The 27977-nt window shown below is 42.9% G+C and overlaps 1 long non-coding RNA gene across 1 annotated transcript; it reads left to right on the top strand.

The window, feature by feature from the left end:
• The first annotated feature begins 18753 nt into the window (after positions 1–18753).
• LOC122216327 lies at positions 18754–27440 on the top strand. The gene is made up of 4 exons (XR_006200831.1): positions 18754–18846; positions 21855–22012; positions 26791–26899; positions 27399–27440. It is a non-coding gene; the product is annotated as an uncharacterized LOC122216327 (long non-coding RNA).
• The last annotated feature ends 537 nt before the right edge of the window (positions 27441–27977 follow it).

The following is a 27977-nucleotide window of genomic DNA, read 5'->3' as shown; positions in this document are numbered from 1 at the left end:
TAAGTTCTAGGAATTTCCTGAATTACCTTGATATCCTTCTTGCAGTTTTTGTTTTGAGCTTTTTAAGCTACCCAACTAGTCCTAATTTCTGAGTGTTTTGCTCAGTACATTTTTGTTTCTCTGACCTTGTCCTTTTTTGGGGGGAGATGACCTCAACTTTGTTGTCTAATCCTATTAAAATTTCTGCTTTTTAATTTCCAAAATCTTAAAAAAAAAGCATCCTACTAGTGGATGCAATCAGTATCTCTGAGGATATTAATGATAATTAAAATATTTTTCTACCTATTTTTCACTCCGGCTTTTCACTCTAGTCTCTTAGTGCCAAGTGGCTTTTCTCTGCAACCTGGTGATCTCTGGTCATCTCCTATTTGTGAGAGTGAAATACTAAGATGCTGGTGGGAAGCTCTGGGTGTGTAGGTGGCCCTTGTGAGACTGTGTGGCCTTTGTCTTGGGCAGTGGTTCTTCCACCCCCCCAGAATATATGGCAATATTTAGAGACTTTCTTTGTTGTCAAAGTAGGGGGTTGCTCCTGGCCAGGGATATTGCTATAAACATTCTACAGTCACAGGGGTGTCCCCCGACAGCAAAGAATTACCTGGCCTAAAATGTCAAAAGTCTGAGGTTGAGAAGCCCTGGTCTAGGCTGGTCTAGTTAGACCGTTTCCTTGGGAGAATCCCGAGGAGAATCAGAAAGGTAAAGGCCTGACTGCTCAAAGTTCTGACTCTTCCTTGGGGTAAGAGTTCACTGTGTATTTTAATCCTGTGTCCAGTACAGGCAGTCCTTGCTTTGTGTGGCTTAATTATGTACGAATTGGTTACCACAGTTTAGGTAAATAACACCAGTCCCCCTACAACATGGTTCAAGTTTCAGTTGCCATGGTATATTCACTGTGAGTGATTGCATAAAGTTACAAACTTGAACACTTGTTCTTCAGTCCACAAGTCACATTTACAAAAGAAAGATGTGCAGCTCCATGAATGGCTTACCGGATCACTTCTTTCAAAGTCTGTTGGTGATTGGTTGTTGTTCATCTGTTAGTTTACTCACTGAGGACAAGATTCCCCCCAGTGGCAGAGACCCTAAGCTTTTAGCACTCCTGTTTGGTTATGCTCCAGATTCTCTTGGGGGTTTGAATGAAAATGTGAAAACTTTTTCTTTCTTTTTTTTAACCATCACACACAACGTTCATTAATCAGCCAGTGGACAGGTTTATTTCAACTTTTTTTTTTTTAAGTTTATTTTGAGAGAGAAAGAGTACCTGTGTGAGCAGGGCAGGGGCAGAGAAGCCCAAGGAGGCTCCACAATCAGCACAGAGCTGGACACGGGGCTCAATCTCATGACTCTGAGATCATGACCTGAGTTGAAACTAAGAGTTGGTTGGACCCAAGCTCAAAGGACTGAGCTACTCAGGCACCCCAGATGGGGGAGGTTGTCGGGAGGATTTCAGCAAATGGAATACATGAATGGGGGAGGGGCAGAGGAAGAGAGAGAGAGAGAGAATCTTAAGGCTCCGGGCCCAGTGCAGAGCCTGACATGGGTAGGGACTCCATCTCAAGATCAACCATGAGATCATGACCTGAGCTGAAATCAAGAGTCAGATGCTCAACAACTGAGCCACCCAGGTGCCCCTTTACCGGAGTGTTTTAAAACAAATCCCAAACATAGCATCTTACCTGTGAAATACTCGGGGACATGCCTAAAAGATAGTGTTTTGTTGTTTTTAAATGTTATCGTATTGTGCCCTAACAGCTTCTTAGACTCCTAGTCTTTCTGTTTTTAACCTCTCTTCCATGGTCTCTTCTGGAGGTACCATTTCCTCAAATTTCCTAGCTTTTTAGTGGCCGTCTTAGCTTCAGCCTTTTCAGGTCTGCCCTTTGCTGCCTTTGCTGCCTAGCTGCCGAGTTCTGTGGTTTTGTATCCACGGCTGTTGTGTGTCCCAACAGTAGTCTCTTACTACCACTTTGGTGGTGTTTCAGAGGGAATGAAGGTTAATATTTCAGTCTGTGTTTACTTAGGAATTCTTGACTCATTGATACTTTAATTCCTTTTTTTTTTTTTTTTTTTAAGTTATTTTAGAGGGAGAGAGCATGGGAGGGGCGAGAGAGAGAGAGAGAGAGAATGAGAATGAAAATGAATCCCAAGCAGGCTCCGCTGTCAGCCTGGAGTCTTATGTGGAGTTCGAATTCATGAACCATGAGATCATGACCTGAGATGGAATCAAGAGTCGGACGCTCAACCAACTGAGCCACCCAGGTGCCCCAATACTTTTTTTAAAGTGGAAAATTTATTGGAATGTTTAAGTTGAAAAAAATTCTGAACAATTAAGCATAGAAGGTAGAGAATGAAGTTCACTTGCTTTCCCCTTTCTCAGTCCCATTACCCAAAGGTAACTGTCAGTAGCTTGCATATCAGTAAATTGTAGTTAACTGTCAAAGGCTTGCATATTTTAGGCATTTCGCCTATGCATATATGCACAGGTGTGTGTGAATGCACAAGAAAAATCTTTTTTTTTTTTTTTTTTTTTGAGACATGAAGCTGTTTATTCCTTGGTAAATCCCCCTTGGTGTCTAGAAGTTAAATGGTGTCATTCACAGAATAAACAGGGCAACGTTGAGTCACCTGATTAACCTGTTGTGCAGAGAACTAGATAAATGTTACACAATCATTTACTTGTGTTTACTGGCAAGTTGCTGTGTCCTTTGCAAACTGGGCTAAGCTTTAGGCTAAGCTAGTGCTTTCAACAGTGCATTTCCTGACTGGTAGGAAATAAAAGGATTTGTTCTCACCCACTCCTTCACCTTCAGGCAACATAAAGCCTTTAGAGACACAAGGTGACAAAGTTAAGATTGTTGCTCATTAAAAGCTGGGTTGTGTTTGTTCCCTGTGAAATGTGGTGTCAGGATGCCTGGTCTGTTAAAACCCTGTCTCCCACTGTGTGCAGTGCATAAGATTTTCATACACCTTAATTGCCCATTGTTTTCCCTTGCCTGACGCCAAAATTCTGATCAGTGCCCCAGTTTTGGTAAGGTTATTGAGCTGTACCCATGGCATGAAACTGGTTTCTCTGTAATACTGTTCTCTTTCTCTCTCTTTTTTGTTTTTAAGTTTAATTTATTTTGAGAGAGAGAGCACGAGCAGGGGAGAGGCAGAGAGTGAGGGAGAACTGTTCTCTGCCTTTCTCTTCATCTCTACTTGGGAGATGTAAATTCTGTCCATTGTTTCACCAGAGACACAGATATTTGAAAAGCCGAGAGGGTCAGCTAGCTGGAGGTTGCTGAGGTGTTTACACCAAACTATTCCTTTTGTAACAGATGGAGACTTTTGAAAGCTTATGAATAGATTTTTAAAAATAACTACTAAAATAAAACACTGGAGCTGCTCATTGGCAGTAGTCCTTGCCTTTCTAATGATTGGGCTGTAGTGTAAACCCCTTTTGTTACATTCAGAGATGATGCTGGATTTCTCTCATCTGAACATACTGTGCGGTGCAGAATGCTATTTATTAGAAGGACAAGATGGTTATTTTCTGGGGATTGCTGATAGAGCAAGGTTTCCCCTCCCAGAGTATTATTGCTAAAGACCTAGATAGCAGGTTTCTACTTCCCATTCATTCTATTTCTAGAAGCAAGCAAATGTTCTCTAATTGCAGGCTTGGGCTGAATGCCTCAATAGTGTTTCCCACTGTGCTAATTGGAAAAATATAATTCTCAACTAACTGTGCCCTGCTTTGCAAAATAATAGTTGGCAGCCAAGTTGCCAGTTTGGTTCCTAAAGTGAAGTGGTACTTTTATGTTAGCTGTAAGGATAATGGACCTTTGGAAATTCCAGGAAGAGCTTATGCTGCATACAAGTACCATTAGAGATCAAACTTCGGCCCATAAGAGCTCAGTGCCTAATGGTATCTTTATCTAGGAACCTTTATTAAATTTAATTTCAATTAAGATTTTTTTGGGGGGGCAGGTTCTGGAAGTGTTAGTCAATATTTTCCATTAGTTGAGTGGTCCTATGATGGGCCTTGTGTGTGCCTTATTGATTTGGAAGGGAGATAATTTTCTTTTAGCTAAGGTCTCGGCCTCTGGCAGGCTCTCCGTCGACATCAAATATGGTTGGCCTTGCCAGCTTTTTGGAAGTACTGTCAGCTTGTGTGTATAGAGTTGATGTGATACTTCTGTGTAGAATCTTTGGTTTTTCGCAGAGTTCACTCTCTAGTATAGAGTCACTCTCTAGTATAGAGAAGGGCTTTAAATTCAAAGTTTCCATTGGAATCAGAGATCTTAAAGACAGTTGATTGCCTCATGTGTACAGTATAGAATAGTGGTTAGGAACATAAGATTTGAGCCAGATTTATCTGGGTTCTAGTCCCAGCTCTAGCACTTGCTAGTTGTGTGTATCCTGGAGGCTGTTTCTAAGCCTCAGTTCCCTTGTCTAAAGATGGTGATAATAATGGTACTTATGTCACAGGATTTTCATGAGATTTATATGAAATAATGCAATGTGAAGTGTGCAATGCCTGGCACTTCATAAGCACTTTGTAAATAGGGTTTATTAACTGATCTCATCCTCCAAATAAACATATGTAATTTTCTTGACACGGTAATTTTCAACTTGACATTAATTCTATAGATACCTTTCCTTGACTGGTGTGACAATATTCCTTGACTATCCCTTTATTTCTTAAGTCTGAAATAAAGGATTTAATTCTGGTGGAGTGTCTTTGAAGAAAAGTATATAGGACTCTGTATAAAAGGGAATAGGTTAAACTGAATGAAAGGAAATCCTAAGAACAGAGAAGAAAGTATATTTTTTTCCCAGGTGAAAGAGGCCCAAGGACTGTTACAGTGGCATCATGGTCATCAGGGTAGGAAGACAGACTCTTTCTGTCTTGCCCCATCTTCAGCATGTGATTACTACCTCAGGACTTGAAGACCCAAACATATCAGTTTTCTCATTTTTGGTAATATTTTGATCACTCAGTCCCGATGAGCAGGAAATAGCAAGTAGTTTAGATGCCTTAGGGAAGATAGGTGCACATCCTGGAGGGTGGGCTGTAAGCCCCCCTCTTGGTTCTAGTTTCTGCATCTGAATCCAGTCAGAAGAAAGAAGTCATGGGTGCTTTAACAGAGAATTTAATAAAAGAGTTAACTAGGTGTAGAGTGTTAACCTGCAACTGAAATGGCAAAAAACAACTATGGTATCGTAGAAGCAGCAGCTACAGAGGCTGGGGAAATAAAGATAAGATGGTGGAATTATTAAAACTTTTAGAAGCTTGGAGAAGAGACCTTGTGAAGCTGAAACTCCGACCTCCGAGGAAGGGTTGCTATTGGCTGGTGCCAGGTCTGCACCAGTGAGGAGGGCATGCTTAGTGACTAAGGTATGTGAAAAGGCGGATTCTGTGAGGGCTGAAAAGCTGCAGACAGTATTCAGCTGCTGTACAGAAGGGAACTGCTGCTGTTGTAGTCAAGAAACGTGAGGGTGACCTTCACAGGAATAGGAAGCCAGCAAGAAGTAGGTTCCTTCACCTGTGGTCTCCTCAGCCCGCACTAGTGACAGACTGCAACAGGCAAGCAGCTGCAAACAAATGCCTTCCGGCCAGTCCCAGCCCTGGTGCCGCCACAAAGCTTATAATCTCTGAGGTGTGAGAGCTTAACCAACATAGGGGTGTCTGCCAGATAATCTCCATTTGACTTGATTTTATTAAAAATATTTTTTTCTAGATTTTATTTTCAAGTAATTTCTACACCCAGCGTGGGGCTCCAACTTCCAACCCCAAGATCAAGAGTCGCATGCTTCACCAACTGAGCCAGCCAGGCACCCCAGATTTCTCCATTTTAAAAGAATCTTTGGAATTAATACCTGATCGCTGGAGTGAAAGTGAGATTGTGTGACTGTCTTGTGCCCTAGCAGTCTTTCACCCAGTTGCCTTAGTATTCCCTGGTGAATCTTGGCATCAGTTATCACTAAGATGGTTGTAAAATGGTGATTTTTCTATTTTTCTCATTCCTTGTATGTTTGTTAGTTGGTGTTCTTTGGTAAAGGAGAGCTTTCTCTTCTCCCTCATCACTTTCCCTGGGAAATGTGGTTTTCATTTGGGTGGCCACATACCCTGCTAAGAGCTGGAGTTGTAATACTAAGTAAGAGCTGGGATAGAACAGACACCGGTGTAGGCAGCTAGCACTCTGTCACAGTTCCTGGCCTAAGCAGCCTTAATACTGCAGTTGAATCTGTAATTGACTTGAGCTGTAAAAGCTTCAGAAAAAATAAGAAGGAATTAGTGTTTTACATATGGAAGGATGAGGGAAACAGCCTGAATTCACCCATAGTCTCTGGTGTTTTCAGGGTCATTCCTCATTCTCCTGAGAGGACTAAATGGGTCAGTGGTTCATAGCCACAGCTGTACCTTGGACTCGCCTGGAGAGATGAGGCCTGGGTTCCAGCCAGGGGCATTTTGGGATTTCATAGGTATAGGTGTGACCTGGGCATCAGAATCTCTATTGGTTCCAAAGTGCTTCTAGAGTTGGGGGCTCTGAAACAGGCAGCCTAAATTGGTCACATGGGATAAATTTGTATTCTCTGTTCCATTCCGTTGGACAAGAATGAAGGAACTGAACTAGGTATTGGCATGCCTTGCTTTCAAATCAGCACTTTCAAAAATCTGCCCACTGTTCGCATTTGACCACGTGGTATATTTGTAATGTGACTTTTCCCCTTAAAAAAAAAACAAAAAAACGGGGGGGGGGGCGCCTGGGTGGCTCAGTCGGTTAAGAGTTCGACTTCTGCTCAGGTCACGCGGTCCGTGAGTTCGAGCCCCGCGTCAGGCTCTGTGCTGACAGCGCAGAGCCTGGAGCCTGTTACGGATTCTGTGTCTCCCTCTTTCTCTGACCCTCCCCTGCTCATGCTCTGTCTCTGTCTCAAAAATAAATAAACGTTAAAAAAAATTTTTTTTTTTTCAAAGTTGTCAAAATCCAACCTGACACAGCTAGTCCAGATCCAGGCAACCAGATTTAGAGTGATTCTTAGGACTTTAGTCACAAATTCATTTGAGCATCTATAAAAGCGGAAACACCTTTTTTGTATCTTATGCACGGAGCAAAGGAGAGACTCCCAAAGGTGAGTACATATAAGGGGTGGAATGTCTGAGGAAAAATGACAGAAGTTGCTACTGTGTATGGAGCCTTTGCCACATCCCCAGCAACGTGCTACATACTCAATATAAAGTAGGTCTTTAAAACTTTTAAGGTTTGATGTGAAATATTTAAGACATGGAAAAGGTTCTGTAAAGAATGAAATAATGAATACTTTTTACCCACAGCGTAGCTTAAGGTTCAGGTCCTTAGGTGCCTGGGTGGCTCAGTCAGTTAAGCATCTGACTCTTGATTTTGGCTCAAGTCATGATCTCATGGTTTGTGACGTCAAGCCCCACATTGGGCTCTGTGCAGACACCTCAGAGCCTGCTTGGGATTATTTGCGTCACTCTCTCTGCCTCTCTCTCTCTCTCTCTCAAAAATAAATAAAATTAAAAAAAGGTTCTAGGGTCTGGATTGTTTTCCCTTTGTTCCACTTAGAGCCACTAACTACTTGTGTTCATTATTACATAATAATAGATACCCAGAGCTACAGCTAAGATAGAAACTGAAGGGAAGACATTTCTTACCCTACGTGGATATTGACAAATATGTATATTTAATGAATTTCAAAATTTTAAATCCACTCAATACTGCTGTTTGGAGTTCACTTTTCTCATGTTCTACGAATAGTACATTTATAAAATCAACTACCCATGACTTCCAATCTACTATTTTCATTTTTCCATTTCTGTTCTAGTCCTTGCTATAACAATATTTTTTACAATGTTTTGTTTAGTTTTGAGAGACAGAATGCGAGCAGGGGAGGGGCAGAGAGAGAGTGGGAGACACAGAATCCGAAGCAGGCTCCAGGCTCCAAGCTGTCAGCACAGAGTCTGATGTGGAGCTTGAACTCACAAACCACAAGATCATGACCTGAGCTGAAGTCGGACACTTAACCAACTGAGCCACCCAGGCGCCCCCAAATATTTAATTTTTTTTTTTTTTAATTTTTAATGTTTATTTATTTTTGAGACAGCACAAGCAGGGGAGGGGCAGAGAGAGGAAGGCACAGAATCCGAAGCAGGCTCCAGGCTCCGAGCTGTCAGCACAGAGCCTGATGCGGGGCTCGAACCCACGAACTGCAAATCATGACCTGAGCCGAAGTCAGACGCTTAACTGAACAGCCACCCAGGCACCCCTGGAATATTTAATTTCTAAGTAAATATGTAATTATGAAATAGATGCAATTTAGATTTTCTGTGTCATAATCTTTAGAAGATTTTTTTCAAGGGGAAATCAATATTAGGGTAGTACAAAATTAGTCCTACCTCACATTGATTTAGCACTCATTTTGCTTTCACTCATTACAATAATTCAGGAAGTTACATATTACAGATGAGAAGACTAAGACATTCTAAGGGTTAGGAAAACAATCCAAGGTCACAGTACACTAGGGAATATGACATTATGGTGATGGAGAAAGTTAAAAGGGACATTTTATCTGGGGCCCGCAAAGAATAGATTCAACATGTGAGGCGGGAGCCTTCCCAAATCTGAGCTCAATGGACCACTAGATGCCAGTTGGACTGCTCTTACAGTGGAGGAGTGCTAAGAAAATGAGTGAAGAAGTGTGGAAACGTTGGCTGTGCGCTTTGGCGATAGCTCCTTCAGAAAATTGCAGCCAGCAGAAGATCTGGATACCATAAAGGCAATGCCACTGAGACTTCTGCATGTGCTTGGAGAAAAGAGTCCTTACTAAAACCTGTGACCTGTGCTTTCGGGGTCCTCAAGCCCATACAAATAAGTGAAAGAAAACTGAAGAACAGTGAGGTTGTTGGCTTCGTAGATGGAGATGCCTCTTCCCCACTTCTGGGGTTTTATTGCTAGAGTCTTGCACCCTATTTTTTTTTCTCTCTCTCTCTAATGTCCGTTCATTTTTGAAAGCAAGAAAGAGCGTGATCAGGGGAGGGCAGAGAGGGAGACACACAATCCAAAGCAGGCTCCAGGCTCTGAGCTGTCAGCACAGAGCCCCATGTGGGGCCCGAACCGTGAGATCATGACCTGAGCCAAAGTCACACCCAACTGACTGAGCCACCTAGGTGCCCCTGGAGTCTTGTACCCTTAATGAGGTCTTCCATATCAACCATATGAACCAAGGTGGAGTGTTGGACTAAAACAGTCTGATTTGTAAGAATAGTTACAATCATCTAGACAATGCTGCCATTTCCTGCACGGTGCGGTGCCTGCAGCTCTGGCCTTCCTGTTATAAACCCATGGTCTATGGCAGCTTGGTCTCCCCTGACCGCAGGAGGAAACTGTGATGGTGCCATAACAAGCCTGAGTTTGCCCACACCCTGTGTGAAAGAGGGGACTCCCCACTCCCACCTTGCAGAACTTTCTGTCAAACGGCAGAGTTCACTGGCCTACTTGATATAAAATTTCTGGTACAAGCAGATGAGAAATCTGCTTTGGAACAAGAGAGAGAGAGAGAGGCTGTTTCTGGAATTGCCTTTGTGAGGCTGCTGGGCTAATACTAGGGGCTTGCTTCCTGCTTGGTTCTCCCGAGCAGCCCTCCTGGCACCACAGAATAGCCAAGTACCTCAGGATGGACAGTGGCCATTAACAGGCAAGCCTGCATCACCAGGGCCCTTTATGCATTCTGTAACTTGTGTCCCAAGACACAAAACACTGCACACAGCCCCCATCACTTAGAGCTTGTATGTGCCCTTTATTGAGGGACTGGCTGGAATAGGCAGTGAGAGAGAACCTGGCTTTCTTTGCCTGCTGTTGGGGTTCTAGTTCCTGATTAGGTCACATGTATTTCCTGGGCCTTTCTTTAGCCTTACACTGGGGTGGACAAGGGCTTTTGAATCGTGAGCTTGGGAAATAATTATAAGGATGTTATAAAGACAAGTGATGTTATGGGTCCATCTAAGATTTAGGAGGCAAATTTCCTCCAATGACACAAAGATTTATCACCAGATTTCAAGATCTAGGCTCCAGGCTGCTTCCCTTCCAGTTCCTTCAGGAAGAGGTGCAGTGGATACTTTAGGACATCTCTGTAGCCATTCCCTCCTCCCTTTCCCCCTTCCCAGCAGCCCCAGATCTCTGTCGGGGGACATAAGTGGTTCCAGCTCTAGGCCAATGAAGATAAGCCAATTCTGTCTTCTTCTAGGATGGTCATGTGAACAAGTGTGGTCTAATCAGAGTGGATCTCAGGACTTTTTGGGGGGATTTCTGCTGTGTGATTATCACCACAATGCAAAGGGAAGCACGCAGCAGCCCCAGGTATCCAACCAAGATGCTGCTAGCAACAAGAAAGTACAGAACCAAGAATAGAAATAGATCCTTGTAACATTGCTGAATAACTGAAGGAAGGCCTCCCTGCGGACTTTTCCATTACGTGGGTCTATATATTTCTTGTTTAAGCCAGTTTGAGTCAGATTTTGTTTCTTGCAAACTGAAACCATCCTAACTGGTACCTGTGAAATGCCAGTCACTACTTTGAGCTGTTGTCCCTGATGTAGAGGAGGGACAACTTGGGAATCATGGCCTAAGTGCTTCTGAGAAGTCTAGAACCCCTGGGCTGCAGGACTATGGGAGAAGGCAGCCCTGACTTGTTCATTCCAATAGTCCTAGCAGAGGTGGACCCCTTCTTCCCAGAGGTGAGGAGGGCCTAAGTGACCTGTCATCAAGCAAGTTACGCCCATGTGGGTATGATTTGCCCACTGGGCTTAAAGGACTAATTCCCTATAGGGCTATATTGAATTACTCAAGATCAAGGGAAGTCTAGATACCCTGTAAATAATTACAAGTGTCCCTCCATCCTTCCTCTGTCCTTACTTAATACCAGCAGCTCAAAACACTGCCCTCTCTCCAATTTGTGTTTTCCATCATTCCTTCCCTTTGGGTCTCACCAGATGATCCTGGGGATGTGGCTTCCAGGTGCTATCAGAGGCCTTTTCTCCTATCAGCCTCAGGCAGTCGTGTGCCTGCCTGCCCCACCCAGTCTGGGACTCCTTGACTGGAAGGTAAGGCTTCCTTTGCGCCAGATTCCGCTTAGGTCCCTTTTGTTCCTTTCCCACCTAGTTGATCAGTTAAGATTAAGTATCCTCTGTGAAAGACAAACTTTTGACAAATGCATTTCTTTTTTTTTTTTTTTAAGTTTAAATTTTAATTCCAGTTAACATACAGTGTTCTGTTAGTTTCAGGTATACAATATAGTGATTGAACAATTCTATATGTTACTCAGTGCTCATCATGATAAGTGCACTTGATATCCCCATCATCTATTTTACCCTTCCCCCCATCCACCTCCCCTCTAGTAACCATCAATTTGTTCTCTATACTTAAGAGTCTGTCTATTGATTTGTCTCTCTTTCTCTCTTTTTCCCCTTTGCTTGTTTTGTTTCTTAAATTCCACACAAGAGATCATATGGTATTTGTCTTTCTCTGACTTATTTCGCTTAGCATTATACTTTCTATCCACCCAAGTCATTGCAAATAGCAGTATTTCTTTCTTTTTTATGGCTGAATAATATTTTCCAATATATTCCATTATATGTATGTATACACCACATCTATACATACATGTACATATATACACATTATATTCCATTATATATGTGGTGTATACATATGTGTGTGTATATGTGTGTGTGTGTGTATGTGTATATACGCACACATACGTATATATCTTACATCTTTTTTTATCCATTCATCAGTTGATACTTGGGCTGTTTCCATAATTTGGCTATTATAAATAATGCTGCTATAAACATAGGGGTACATGTATCCCTTTGAATTAGTGTTTCTATATTCTTTGAGTAAATACTCTGTAGTGTGATTGCTGGGGCATAGGGTATTTCTATTCTTAACTTTCTGAGGAACCTCTGTACTGTTTTCCACAGTGGCTGTACCAGTCTGTATTCCCACCAACAGTGTAAGGGGGTTCTTCTTTCTCCACATCCTTGCCAACACCTGTTGTTTCTTGTGTTGTTAATATTAGCTATTCTGACAGGTGTGAAGTGATATCTCATCGTAGTTTTGATTTGCATTTCTCTGATGGTAAGTGATGATGAACATCTTTTCATGTGTCTCTTGGCCATCTGTATGTCTTCTTTGGAGAAATGTCTGTTCATGTCTTTTGCCCATTTTTTAATTGGATTATTTGGAAAACACCATTTCTTAAGTGTTTCTCTAAATTTGATTATTTTAGATTCTACATATAAATGATGTCATGCAATATTTGTCTTTCTATGCCTGGCTTATTTCACTTAGTTCTCCAAGTTCATCCATGTTATTGCAAATGGCAGAATTTCCTTTTTTTTTTTTTTTTTTTTTTAAGTTTATTTATTTATGGAGTCCGATATGAGGTCTGATCCCACAAACTGTGAGATTGTAACCTGACCCAAAATCGAGAATTGGTCCCTGAGGCGCCTGGGTGGCTCAGTCAGTTAAGTGTCTGACTTTGGCTCAGGTCATGATCTCACAGTTGTGAGTTCCAGCTCTGCATTGGGCTCGCTGTTGTCAGTGCAGAGCCTGCTTCAGATCCTTTCTTCCCCCCTCTCTCTGCCTCTCCCTAGCTTGTGCTCTCTTGCTCTGAAAAATAAAAGTATTTAAAAAAAAAAGTCTTTCAACCTACTGAGCTACCCAGGCACCCATGGATTTCCTTTTTTAAGGCTAAGTAATACAGTATTCCATTATATATTTTATATATTATGTGAATATATTATAATAATGGAATAATATATATATCATAAGATATATATCACAGTTCTTTATCTAGTCATCTATCAGCTGACACTGGTTGTTTCCATATCTTGGCTGTTGTGAATAGTACTGCATGAACTCGGCAGTACAGATATCTTTTTGAGATGCTGATTTTATTTCCTTTGGATATATACATGGAAGTGGGATTGCTGGGGCACCTGAGTGGCTCTGTCAGTTGAGTGACCAACTCTTGATTTCAGCTCAGGTCATGATCCCAGGGTCATGGGATAAAGCCCCATGATGGGCTCTGCATGGAGCATGGATCCTGCTTGAGATTCTCTCTCTCTCCTCTCTCTCCTCTTACCCTTACCCCTTACCTCTCCCTCACTTGCTTTCTCTCTCTCTCTCTCTCTGTCTAAAAAGAAAAGAAAAGAAAAGAAAAAAAAAGACGTGGAATTGCTGGATCATAGGGTAGTTCTATTTTTAATTTTTTGAGGAATCTCCATACTGTTTCCCATAATGGCTGTACCTATTTACATTTACCATAGCAGTGCCCAAGAGTTCACTTTTCTCTACACCCTCATCAACACTTATCTCTTGTCTTTTTTTTTTTTATTAAAGATTTTTTTTTTTAATGTTTGTTTATTTTTGGGAGAGAGAGAGAAGACAGAGCATGAGCAGGAGAGGGACAGAGAGAGAGGGAGATGCAGAATCTGTAGCAGGCTCTAAGCTCTGAGCTGTCAGCACAGAGCCCATTGTGGGGCTCAAACTCATGAACTGTGAGATCATGACCTGAGCCATGGTCAGACACTTACTGACTGAGCCACCCAGGTGCCCCTCTTGTCTTTTGATGATAGCCAACCTAAGAGGAATGAGGTGATATCTCATTGTGGTTTTGATTCACATTTCCCTTGATGGTTAGTAATGTTGAGTTCCTTTTCATATATCTGTTGGCCATTTGTATGCCTATTCAATTTCTTTGACCATTTTAAAACTGGACTATTATTATTATTACTATTGAGCGTATGACTTCTTATATATTTTGGATATTAACCCCTTATCAGATATATGGTTTGTAGAGCTATTCTCTGGTTCTGGAGGTTTGTGTACTCCTACTTGTTTATTTTTAATTTTGTTGCCTGTGCTTTTAGAGTCATCAGAAGAATCATTTCCAAAACCAGTGTTGAAGAGCTTGCTCTCTATATTTTCTTCTAGAAGTTTTACAGTCTTAGGTCTTATATTTAAGTCTTTAACCCACTTTGGGTTGAGTTTTATATATACTATAATACAAGGGCCTAATTTCATTCCTCTGCATGTGAATATCCAGTTTTCCTAATATCATTTGTTGAAGAGACTATCCTTTCCGTATTGTGTATTTTTGGCACCTCTGTTAAAAATAAATTGACCAAAAATTAATTGGCCATTAATTGATCATATATTGGGTTTATATCTGGGCTTTGCATTCTGTCCCATTGGCCTATGAGTTTATTTTTATGCCAATCTCATACTGTTTTGATTACTATAGCTTTGTAATATAGTGTGAAATCAGGAAGTGTGATGCCTCTAGCTTTGTTCTTCTTTCTCAAGATTGCTTTGCCTATTTGGGATGTTTTCTGGTCCTGTACAGATTTTAGGATTGTTTTTTATATTTTTGTAAAAACTTCTATTGGAATGTTGATAGGGATTGCATTGAACCTGTAGATTATTTTGAGTAGTATGGACGTTTTAACAACATTAATTCTTCTGATCTATAAACACAGGCTATTTTTCCATTTATTTGTGTCTTCTTTAATTTCTTTCATCAGTGTTTTATAGTTTTTGGTGTACAGATCTTTCACTTTCTTGGTGAAATTTATTACTAAGTATTTTATTCTCTTTGATGCTATTGTAAATGGGATTGTTTTCTTAATTGCTTTTTCAGATAGTTCATTGTTAGTGTATAGAAACACAACTGAGTTTTGTATGCTGATTTTGTGTCCCACAACTTTACTGAAGTCATTTTTTTATTCTAAATATTTTGTTGGGATTTTTAGGATTTTTAAAAAAAATTGATGTTTATATATTTTTGAGAGAGAGAGAGAGAGAGCTCGCATGGGAGGGACAGAGAGAGAGGGAGACAGAGGATTTGAAGTGGGCTCCACGCTGACAGCAGAGATCCCGATGCAGGGCTTAAAAACTCACAAACTGTGAGATCATGTTCTGAGCCGAAATCGAGAGTCAGACGCTTAATCGACTGAGCCACCCAGGTGCCTCTTGGATTTTTTATATATAATATCATGTGATCTACCAACAGATAATTTTACTTCTTCTTTTCTGATTTGGATACTTTTTGTTTCCTTTCCTTGCTCAATTGCCGGCTAGCACTTCCAGGACCATGTCGAATACAAGTGAGCATTCTTGTTTTGTTCCTGAGGAACAGTTTTCAGCTTTTCACCATTGGGTATGATGTTAGCTGTGGCTTGTCATATAAGGCCTTTATTGTGTTGCGGTGCATTCCTTCTATACCCAATTTGAGAGTTTTTATCATGACAGTACATTCAATTTTGTCAAGTGCTTTTTCTGCATCTACTGAGATGATTGTTTTTATCCTTCATTTTGTTAATGTGGTGTATCATGTTTATTGATTTGCATATGTTGAACCATTTTTGCATCCTAGGGATAAATCCCACTTGATCATGGTGTACAATCTGCCCCCCCAACTTTATTGGGGTACAGTTGACATATATGTATGATCTTTAGGCTCTGTGGAATTTGGTTTGCTAGTATTTTTTTTCTTGTGATGAGAACTTTTAAGATTTACTCTCTTAGCAACTTTCATATAGGCACTACAGTATTATTAACTGTAGTTGCCATGCAATACATTACCTCCCCATGACTTATTTATTTTATACCTAGAAGTTTATACTTTTTTAAACTGAAGTCTTTTTTTTTTAATGCTTATTTATTTATTGAGAGAGAGACAGAGAGATAGAGAGAAAGAGAGAGAGAGAGAACAAGCAGGGGAAGGGCAGAGAGAGAGAGAGAGAGAGAGAGAATCCCAAGCAAGTTCTGTGCTTTCAGTGCAGAGGCTGACACAGGGCTCATTCCCACGAACCGTGAGATCCTGACTTGAACTGAAATCAGGAGTTGGATGCTCAACTGATTGAGCTACCCAGGCACCCCTGGAAGTTTGTACTTTTTGACTGCCTTCACCCACTTCGCCCACTCCCAGGCCACCTCTGGCAACCACTAATTTGTTCTGTGTATCTATGAGCTTGGATTTTTTTTTTTTTTTTTTTTTTTAGATTTCACATATAAATGAATGAGATCATATATTTTGTCTTTCTCTGTCTGACTTATTTCATTTAGCATAATACCCTCAAGTTTCATCCATGTTGTCACAAATGGTAAAATTTCATTCTTTTTTATGGCTGAATAATACTGGATACTGGTCTGTAACTTTTTTTTTCCAGTAGTGTCCTTGTCTGGCTTTTGTATTATTCTTAATATATAAAGAGCTATTAGAAATAATGAAAAAAAAGATAATAGACTACAGTAGAAAAATGAACAGTGAAAATGTATGAATAGGAAGGTTATTAAGAAAAGAAATATAAGTGGTCAATAACCCCCTGAACAATGTTTAATTTTAGCAATAAGCAGAGAAATACAAATGTAAGGGTAGGTACTTTGTTTACCCATGAAACTGGAAAAAATGAAAAGATGATAAAACTCCATCCATGTTAGGAGAGTTGGAGAAATGGGTACTCTCATGTGTTGTGGAAGGAATGTAAAGTTACATCATTTTGGGGGGCAGTTGTCAATATTATAAGAAAAACTATCACCAAAGTATTCAAGAAAGAAAAGAAAAACCTACAAAACCTCTCATTGTAGCACTACTGTAATAGATATAAACTGAAGAAAAATGTCAATGCCCAATAATCAAGAGACAGTTAAACATCCACTCAGTGGAATACCATGGAGTCATCAATGATAATGTAGCAATTGCAGAAAGGATAGTTCACTGGGATGAATATTTACTATTTATTCAGAAGGGGAAAAAATCACAAAATTTATAGTAAAAGAAAAAAATCATGTATTTATTTGAAAATAGAAAAAAGACCAAGTAAAGACAGCAAGCAGTTGATGGGATTATCTCTGGTTGGGGGGAACTGGATTATGGGTTATTTTTTGTGTGTGTATTTTCAGATATTTCTAAAAGGTGCTACTTTGTGATAAGAAATGAATGTTATCTTAAAAAAATTTTAAGTTTATTTATTTTGAGAGAGACAGAGACAGCATGAGCGGGGGAGGGGTATAAAGAGGGAGAGAGAGAGAGAGAATCCCAAGCAGGTGTCCATATTGTCAGCAGAGAGCCTGATGCGGGACTCAAACCCACAAAACCGTGAGATCATTATCTGAGCCAAAACTGAGAGTCAGACTTGCTTAACTGACTGAGTCACCCAGGTGCCCCTGTTATCTTAAAAATATTAAGCAAAATGGTTGTAGAGTACTAGCCAGGTGCTCTGCCAGGGGTTTGCAGTCTTGGCTTCTGGTCTTTGGACCAGCTCCCATTCTTCCTCCTCTGTGGCCTTGGTCTTCTCATCTATAAAATGTGGATTGGATGAGGTAGGCTCTCAGATGCCTACAGTATCTGCTGCTGCTGTCAAAGGCTGATGAATCCTGTGAAGATTTTGTGCCAGAACATTCCCTCATTCTTATCCATTAAGAGTTAGCAGTGTGGGGGGCGCCTGGCTGGCTCAGTCAGTAGAGCATGCGACCCTTGATCTTGGGGTTGTGAGTTCAAGCCCCAGGTTGGGTGTAGAGATTACTTAAAAATAAAATCTTAAGAGGGGCGCCTGGATGGCTCAGGCGGTTAAGTGGCTGACTTTGGCTCAGGTCATGATCTCGCGGTCCGTGAGTTTGAGCCCCGTGTCGGGCTCTGTGCTGACAGCTCAGAGCCTGGAGCCTGTTTCGGATTCTGTGTCTCCCTCTCTCTGACCCTCCCCCGTTCATGCTCTGTCTCTCTCTGTCTCAAAAATAAATAAACGTTAAAAAAATAAATAAATAAAATCTGAAGAAAAAAAAAGAGCAGTGTGGGCCTTAAAAATTTATGACAGATAATTTATAAAATATTTACAAATGTTTCTTCCATCACTCGGGTTTTGGCCAAATACAAGGTAGAGAGGTGTCAGGGCCCATTTTAGAGCTTAGCAAGCTGAAGTCCAGTGAGAGGGACATCATTTAGGTTTGATGCTTTCCTGTCCAGGGCCGCTTTAACTGGACTCTGCTAACCCCTGGGCCTTTGTGTGTACAGGGAACCCAGAGCTCCTTTATTAATTAAGTCACTGCTGAGGAAAACTGGACAGAGTGTGAAGGGGAGAAGGAATCTGTGAATGATGGAACAAAAGTTTTATCAATGGAAAAGCTAATTTAAAAAAGATATTCAGAAGATGCTGCTGCAACCAAAAAGTCCCAAAACTCCTGGGGAAAGGATTATCTTGTCCTGCTGGTGGATCATCAGGGGATATCATTTAATTTGCTTCAGGTTTCAGATTCTTTGTTCTCCTCGCTGTGGGAGGGAAGGTGGATTTGGACTACCTGACACATTCAGCTGAAAAATGCCCATGTTTTGTCTGACAGGGATTTTCTGAGCCTGCCTGGGTGTGCCTACAGGCTGTGAGGTGTAGGAGAAGGAAACAGAAGAAATAAGGTTGTGGTAACTGACCATCTGAATAGCTCTTTACTGCACCTTCTTGGATTTCTAAATTAGCCCTGATAGAAGTATAATGGGAACTGCACATAATTGCGACAGGTCTAGCAGCCGCATTTTGCAGAGTAAAAAGAAACAGGTGAAACGAGTTTTAATGACATAGTGGATTTAAGCAAATATCAAAAATATTATTTTACCATGTAATCAATACGAAATTATTGAGAGATTTATATTTGTTTTTTGGTGCTGAGTCTTTGATGTCTGGTGTATATTTTATACTTAGACCACTCCTCAGATCACACCAGCCACACCTCGAGTTCTCCATAGCCCCACCTGGCTGGTGGCTGCCATCCCGGGCAGTGCAGTTCCAAGCTCTACAAGGTAGGCAGGACTTATCCCCACCCCTCCACCCCCCCCCCCCATCCCCTTAAAGCAGGAAAAATAGAGGCGCAGAGGACCCACAGTTGTGCCTGGCAGAACGAGGACAGACCCAGCCTTCCCTCTCCTCCTTAGCTGCTCCTCCCATGATACCTGCTGTCCTCCACAGCCCGAGGCACAGTCCCGGCCTCTTTGGAGCTCACAGGCAAGCAGGGGAGACAAAACCAATTCAGTTCTAGTGCAGTGACAAGCTGGCTAGTGCAGCAGGGTTCAGAGTAGGGAGGGGACCCTGGAGGCTAGAAGAGACAGGTCAAGTTATCTCTCAGCAGCAGGACAGCCTGGGCTGTGGGTCTCGGGTGAGTAGGTCTCCCTGACAAGCCGCTCAGATAACAGATTCCTGGAGACCTTCTTGAGGACCCACCTGCCAATCTTCTTAAACCTTGGTGTTCATCTGTGCACAGCATTTTGTGTTTCTGTGAGGCTTGGCCCCTCTAGAGAGACTTAAAATGCCCCGTAGAAAGAAGAAAAGACATCCATAAAAATAATGATAGTATTAATATTATAGGATGATAATGTGTGTGCATTTATGATATGATAACATGTATATCTTATCATATGATGACAGTATGTATCTACCAGAGTACTATTTCCCCAGCATTTTTGGGAGGCAGGTTGGATACACATTTTTCCCTGTATTGAAGGACTTCCCCTACTGTTCCCAGGCCAGTGGGATCTTTAGGGGCCTGTCCCCATGCCAGGGTCCTGCTCTCTGGCTGGGGTCTACAGGCTGGTTTTCCCTGGACGTGGCCAACCCAGAGATTATTTGGTATGATCTATGAATTTTGGTGATTTTTTTTAACTATTTTTAAAATTTAGAGAGAGAGTGAGCACAGGGCGGGAGGGGCAAAGAGAGAGGGAGAGAGAGAATCCCAAGCAGGCTCCACACTGTCAGCACAGAGTCCAAGGTGGGGCTCCAACACACAAACTGTGAGATCATGACCTGAGCTGAAATCAAGAGTCCAACGATTAACCAACTGAGCCACCCAGACGCCCCTCTAATGAACACTGTATTACAATAAAAGCAACTACCTACCAAACATGAACTCATAGCTCAAGCATGTAAGCCAGGAGATAGAGCAAGGTGCAGGTTACCCAGGCAGAGATAGTGCTGCTGAGCAGAGCAGGAGACCAAGAATGGAAACACCATGTGTGAAACCAGCCCTCTGCTCACCATAGAGACCTTCCACGATGTCTCCACAAGTGCCACAAAGATATCATAGCCAATTCTATGACAGAGACACCCCTCTCTCTGTCCAAAGAGTTTTGTCTGTGAACTAGATCTTCAAAGTGCTTTTCTGAATTGGTATAAAATTTTACAGCATGACCTTGAGCCTGGAAAATAATATGTTCCCTGTCTTGAAAGTTGCTGTGAAGATCAAGTGTGATGATTTAAGTGAAAGCGCTGTGAATCTTAAGGCTACAAATACACGTAGGTTGTCAATGTGCTTAATGAGCATTATTAATTTTCTTTTCACTTAGCTGCAACTGCCGTTAATCTTTGGAGCTTCTGAGAATATTCTCATCAAAAAGCCCTTGCAATCTTAAATTCCCTGGATAAAAATATGAATCTGCCCTTGGCCCAAAGCCTATCTTCTTGTTCTAACACATATATATATATGGGGATATACATATATATATATATAATATATACATATATATATGTACATATATACATATATGTACATATATACATATACACATATGTATATATACATATATGTACATATATACACATATATACATATATACATATACATACATATATAGACATATATATGGACATATATAGACATATATATATATATGGACATATATATATATGGACATATATATATATATATATATGGATATATATATATATATATATATATATATATATATATATATATATATATGGACATATATATATATCCATGTGGAACTGCCAGGAGCTGGCTGGAGCTGGAACTCATGGTAACCTCTCCTTCTTGACTGCTCCTCTTTTACCATCAGGGTAAGAAAGGTGTTCCTCACACCCTTTTAAAAAAATTTTTGTTTTGGGGCGCCTGGGTGGCTCAGTCGGTTGAGCGGCCGACTTCAGCTCAGGTCACGATCTCGCGGTCCGTGAGTTCGAGCCCCGCGTCGGGCTCTGGGCTGATGGCTCGGAGCCTGGAGCCTGTTTCCGATTCTGTGTCTCCCTCTCTCTCTGCCCCTCCCCCGTTCATGCTCTGTCTCTCTCTGTCTCAAAAATAAATAAAACGTTAAAAAAAAAATTAAAAAATTTATTTTTATTTTTATTAATTTTTTTTTTTTTTAACGTTTTTTATTTATTTTTGGGACAGAGAGAGACAGAGCATGAACGGGGGAGGGGCAGAGAGAGAGGGAGACACAGAATCGGAAACAGGCTCCAGGCTCCGAGCCATCAGCCCAGAGCCCGACGCGGGGCTCGAACTCACGGACCGCGAGATCGTGACCTGGCTGAAGTCGGCCGCTTAACCGACTGCGCCACCCAGGCGCCCCTTTAATGTTTATTTTTGAGAGAGAGGAAGAGAGAGAGCGAGTGAGCACAAGTGGGGGAGGGGCAGGGAGAGGGGGACGAAGGATCCCAAGCAGGCTCTGCGCCCATAGCAGTGAGCCCGATGCGGGGCTCGAACCCACTAACTGTGAGATCGTGACCTGCGGTGAAGTCAGACGCTCAAACAACTGAGCCACCCAGGTGCCCCTAAACATTTTTTTAAATTGAAGAATAGTTGAAATATTATATTAGTTTCAGGTGTGCAGCATGGTGATTTGACAATTATACACATTATACTATGCTCACCGCGATTAGTGTCGCTACCATCTGTTGCCATGCGAAGTTGTTATAATCTTACTGACCATATTCCCTATGTAGTACTCTCCATCTCCATGATTTATTTATTTTATAACTGGAAGTTCGTACCTATCTTTTCTGTACTGCTCCGCCTCTCTAGATGCACTGCCCAAATGAGTGCCTGCACACCATTTTGAAGTCAGGTGTTAAGGACAGTTCCTGCTGGGCCGCCCTGCCTCTCGCCCCAGGACCTGCAGATCAAGGATGATGGGTAGGGCCTGGGTGCAGGACTCTGGACCTCGAGCGAAGAATGAGTGAGTGAGTGAGTTAAGGGCAAGGGTCTGTGGCCTCCTTGGTTTCTCTCCCCACCCCGAGAGTGGGGTCAGGCCACTGACTGTACTGGGCGGAGGTGCTCACTGGGTGGGTTGCCCTGGGAGATGGAATGGAACGTGCAGCTGACGGCAGCCGTCACGATCATTATTTTCTTGGGTCTACTTTTCATGATGTTGCTCACCGATTTCCCAGTAGGGATGAACAGCAAATATCGAAAATAAAATGGAAGCTCTGGCCAGCCCACACACCTGATGCTTTCCTGATGATGCTTTTCCCGAATTCAGGGCCAGGCAGTGGGCCCTGCTAAGGGCAATAATCAAGAACTGTCTCCCCTCCTTTCCTGAAGGGTGGGTAGGGAGAGGAGAGTTATTTTGCCTGCTCACGTTTGCCTGGTATCCTTTGGTGCCTGGGCCAGGGATGTAGAGAGGTGGATAGAGGCTCTGTTTGCTCTTCTCTCTGATGCTTGAAAACTTTGCATCCATCTGGTCATGCCCTGAATCCAAATGGGCAACCACGGGAGTCATACGCTTCTATCATTCATTCATAAATACCACCAAGCACAAACACAAGAGGAAATATACCCCAGCATATCAGTTCATTCAAAATCCCCTCCTCTGTTTTAAAAAATCACTTTTATGGAAGTATACTTTGCATCTATAAAAGGCCCCTGTTTTAAGTATGCAGTATGATGAGTTTTGACAAATGTATATATGTCAGTGTAAATATCAGCTGAATTGTGAGAGAGCAAATTCCCATCACACCACCTCCCTCTTCCACCTTTTTTTTTAAAAAAATTAAAAAAAAATTTTTTTTTAAATTTATTTTTGAGACAGAGAGAGACAGAGCATGAGCAGGGGAGGGGCAGAGAGAGGGGGAGACACAGAATTTGAAGCAGGTTCCAGGCTCTGAGCTGTCAGCACAGAGCCTGACGTGGGGCTCGAACTCATGAACTGTGAGATCATGACCTGAGCTGAAGTCAGATGCTTAACCGACTGAGCCACCCAGGCACCCCCCTCTTCCACCTTTGAGGTCAGTTTCTTTCATTCCTGCTTTCTGTGACAGTTTTGCCTTTTCTAGAATTTCCCATACATTACATCAGGCAGTGTGTATTCTTTTGTGTCTGTCATTCAATATGTTTGTGAGGTTCCTCTGTGTTGCCATGAGAATCAGTAGTATTTTTCTTTTTGTTGCTGAATAATATTCCATGTGTGGGTATGCCACACTTTTTAGAATCACTCTCTTATTTTTAACTGGGCCAGAGATGGCCTTTTCCATTCCCCCTTCCGGGCCTGTGGAGGCCTTCTCTGTAGGTTCTAGATCCTCATTTCCCACCCCTTCCTGCTAGCCCGGGCCCTTTTTCCCTTTTCCCTGCCCCCTCCTTTGCCTTAGGTCTGTTATAGAGCAAACCACGCTTCTGCTGGTTGTTTAAGGTGATGTTAAAAATAATCATTTATTGCATAAGTAATATAAAGTAACAACCAGAGACGCCAAATAAAAAACTTAAAAAACTGTGCAGTCCTGACAGCCCACTAAATTAAGATTTTCGCCTGATTTTAGCAGGCTACCAATTCCTCCCCATTTGCATCTTCCAAAGGCCACACTTTTTGCCAGAATGCATATTTTACTTTATCTTTTTTCTCATGTAGGCACTCTGATGTATTTGTGGATGCATCACATTTCTTTTTTAAGTGCTTATTTTAGACTGTAAAAACATTTAAAAATAATACACGAATATGGCAAAACCAGATTCAAACAGTACAGAAGAAATGTCAAATGAGAAGAAGTCTTCTTCCCCACATTGTCCTCATTCCTCAGGGCAGCCGCTGGGAAGGGTGGGGAGACTCTTGCCCCGCATTTGCAATGTCCAGTATGCATGTTGTCTGTAACCCAAATAACACCAGCCCCCACCTTCTTGCCTCACCACAGAGGTATGTCTGTAAGAAACACAAACGTGGCCTTGCATGTGAAAATAGTGTAGGGCTTTACTGAAGGTCTCTTGCGAGCGCTGAGGAGAGAGATACACAGCACACACACGTCTCAGTCAGGATTCTTGGTTGTAAGCAAGGGAAATTGCTGTTTTCTGTCAGACAATCTTAGGTGCTCACATCGCCTCTGGAGAGCTCACAGCTGGGAGCCTCTGCAGGCCGGATGAACACCCAGAATCACACTTTGGCTCAGATCATGATCTCATAGTTCGTGAGTTCAAGCCCCGCATCGGGCTCTGTGCTGACAGCTTGGAGCCTGGAGCTGCTTCAGATTCTGTGTCTTCCTCTCTCTCTGCCCCTCCCCCACTCATGCTCTGTCTCTTTCTCTCTCTGTCTCATAAAAAAAGTCTTCTTTCATCTGTACCCCAAAGTCTCTATCTTTCTTTAAAAAAAATTTTTTTTTTTAATGTTTATCTATTATTGAGAGGTAGAGAGACATAGATCGTGAGCAGGGAAGGGGTAGAGAGAGGTAGAATCCGAAGCAGGCTCCAGGCTCCAAGCTGTCAGCACAGAGCCCGACGCGGGGCTCGAACTCACAAACTGTGAGATCATGACCTGAGCCGAAGTCGGTCACCCAACCAACTGAGCCACCCAGGCACCCTAATATTTATTTATTGTCTTTGAAAGAGAGAGAGAGAAAGAGAGTTTGTGTGTACACATGTAAGCAGGGGAGGGGCAGAGAGAGAATCCCAAGCAGTCTCCTGATGCGGGGCTCCTGATGTGCAGCACCTGATGTGGGGCTCAAACCCACGAACTGTGAGATCATGACCTGAGCAGAAATCAAGAGTCGGATGCTTAACTGCCTGAGCCACCCAGGCACCCCTCTCTATCTTTCTTCCAGACTCTGTCTCCTTAACTCCATCTTGCTCCTCCCTCTTCTCCCACTGCCTGTGGAGCTCCCTTTTTCTGAGGGGGCGATGGGAAACTCTGAACGCTTATACTTCAATAATTTTATCCTGGCCACATTTACATGCGAGAGGGACCAAAATATGTGTGCATTTTTTATACAAACGATGTCATTCACTGTGCAATGTTTGATGCATGACTTTTTGCCGCATAGATTAGAGATCATTTCGTTATAATACAAACAGAGAGCTGCCTTACGTGTTTTGATGGCTGACTGGTGAATGAACCATGATTTAAGATATCATCTCTTTATTTTTTTTAAGTTATTTATTTTGAGAGAGACAGAGAGAGTGCGAGCAGGGGAGGGGCATTGAGAGAGGGAGAATCTCAAGCAGGTTCTGTGCTGTCAGTGCAGAGCCCTACACAGGGCTTGAACCCATGAAACCATGAGATCATGACCTAAGCTGAAATCAAGAGTCAGATGCTCAACTGACTGAGTCACCCGGTGCTCCTCATCTTCCTTTTTTTAAAAAAGTTTATTTATTTTGAGAGAGAGAGAGAGAGAGAGAGAGAGAGCACGAGCAGGGAAAAGACAAGAGAGAGAGGAGAGAGTGATGGAGAGAGAGGATCCCAAGCAGGCTCTGCGTTGTCAGCACAGAGACTGATGCGGGGCTCAGTCTCATGAACCCGTGAGATCATGACCTGAGCCAAAATCAAGAGTCAGATACTCAACCAACTGAGCCACCCAGGCACCCATAAGATATCATCTCTTGATGAACATTGAGTTGTTGTCAGTCTTTAAGAATTCGGTGCTGCGTCCCACGCTCACGTATTACTGCCCTGTGAGGAGGGACATTGGTTGGTCCAGTTGGGGAGGAATGCTAGCCCTTGGCTAACGCTTCTCACTCCTGGGTATGAAGTTATGGTGGGCTGGGTGGGCCCCCGGGGGACTGCTGCCGGCGGGGTCTCCATATGCGTGTGGGTGGGCGTAGACACTTGAGTGAGGCTTGGCAGGAAGTCTACAGTGAGAATGTCACTACCCAAACAGTAACCATATCCAGAGTGCTACATTTCTTGTTCCACTATGACCAGGGGTGTTGGCTGAAAGAAAGTCCCAGAAGTTCTACATTACAGGAAGTGGCCGGGACTCGTTTGGCAATTCGGCACAGTATCTTTTGGACACTTAGCCACCGAGGAACTCAAATCCTCATTTTGAGGAGAGATCTGTAGACTGGTCCCTCAGATTTTTCAGTTCCCTGTCCTCTCAGTGTTCACTCTTTTTTTCTGGATGCAGCAGCCCCATTTCCTTCCACGTGTCTGAGGTCATGTGTGTTCTAGGGGAAGCAGCCCTCACTAGCCAGGTGTGAGGGCAAGTGACTTCATCCGGACTTTGGCTTCTGCGTGGACTGAGGCGAGAGCCAAAGAAGCGTGGCTGGTGCTGACTCGTGCCAGAGTCATGCTGCCACCTGGCAGATGCTGGGTCACTGCTTGCTCTCCCGGTCCCCTCAGCTGCCCTTTGTCCCACCTTTCTGACTTTGGTTTCTGCTGTTTCATTCTGTGATCCCAACTTCTCATCAATGCCTTTTTCTACTTGCCCTTGTTGGTTGCATTGCCAGAAACCAGCAAGCTTGAACTTGACGTCTGGCTTCTGTACTGAGGCTGTGACAGTAATCACAGGAACCCCTGAACCCAGCTCTTCAGGGTCTGTGATTGCCCAGCGTCCCCTGCTTTGGTCCAGCAGGGTCTGTGCTCTGTGTCTGCAGTCTGCCCAGGCCCGTCACCAATGCGGCTTTTCCTCCCTGCCGTGGGCCCTGCTTGACCCTCCCATACCTCCCTCACTCCTGCACCCAACTTGGGAACTGTGGCCAGAGCCAGCCTTGGCCTTTCTGGTGCATCTTCTCCTGCCTGAACCCAACTTTGCTCTCCCTCCAGAGCTCCAGTGCCCCACCCAGATTGGATGCTGGAACCATCTAACCCCAAGAGATTGAGCTTCATTTCTCCCCAGTGCTGTGGCTTTCCTCTCTGGTCACCCTGAGGACAGGTAGGATGATTCTGGTGAGGCTGTGGGGAGGCAGTGGACGGGCACAGCTAAGAAGCGGGAAAGTGGAGGGAGGGTGAGTCACTGGGAGAGAGAGCAGGAGCCCCTAAAGAAGGAAATGAATCATAAACGTGGGTCTGAAGGCTCAGCTGGTGACTTCCGAACTTCTGTGATTTGAGGTCCTAGAAAGTACTCCCTACTTAGCACTAACTGTTTTATCAGCCTGGGTTAATAAAGGATCTTTGGATTCCTTGTGAAATGAAAATAGTGAAATCATGAACCCATTACAATCTGGACAGGGGCACCTGGGTGGCCCAGTCAGTTAAGCATCTGACTCTTGATTTCAGCTCGTCATGATCTCACGGTTTGGGGGATTAAGCCCCATGTTGGGGTTGGGATTCTCTCTCCCTCTTTCTGCCCCTCCCCTGCTTACACTCATTCTCTCTCTCAAAATAAATAAACGTTAAAAAAATCTGGACATTTGAACTTGTTTATCACTAAGTCCTAGCAAAGAGCAAGCACAAGAGAATGAGAAAAAGAGAAGAAAGAAAGAAAAAGAAAGAAAGAAAGAAAGAAAGAAAGAAAGAAAGAAAGAAAGAAAAGATCAGAAAGTCTGGATTTGAGACCCAGCTCCCCACTTATGACTGAGCAACCTACACAAGGTATTTGAACTTTCTGGACACGAATCTTCTCATCCGTAACAGGGGTGTGCTAATTACTTATGATCTCTATCTTACAGGATGCTTGTGGGGGGAAGGGGCAGGGAATCAAATGCTATAGGAGCTTTGAGTAGTAAAGCAGTGGATGGAGGTTTGTCATTGCTGCTACTTTCCTCCTGGGAAGAGACACAAGCTCTCTGCTACCAGGCAGGTGGGGGTAGACTCTCATCCCCTATTGTCCTGGTCTTTGGGCGTATAGCTGGGTTGGTAGGGGGAGCAGAAAGGTGGAGGAAGGCTTTTTCTGGGTGGGCTTGTTCAGACAGGGTTGAGAAAGAGTTGGGGTTTGGATTCAGACCAGGAGTCTGTGACTCCTGTGATCCCAGGATCAAAGCCACGGAAGCCGGGCAGGGTGGGTGGGGGGT

The sequence above is a fragment of the Panthera leo genome, chromosome A3 (assembly GCF_018350215.1).
Source record: "Panthera leo isolate Ple1 chromosome A3, P.leo_Ple1_pat1.1, whole genome shotgun sequence".
NCBI lineage: Eukaryota > Metazoa > Chordata > Mammalia > Carnivora > Felidae > Panthera > Panthera leo.
The sequence above is the reverse complement of the archived record's forward strand: the minus strand, read 5'-3'. Positions and strand labels throughout refer to the sequence as shown.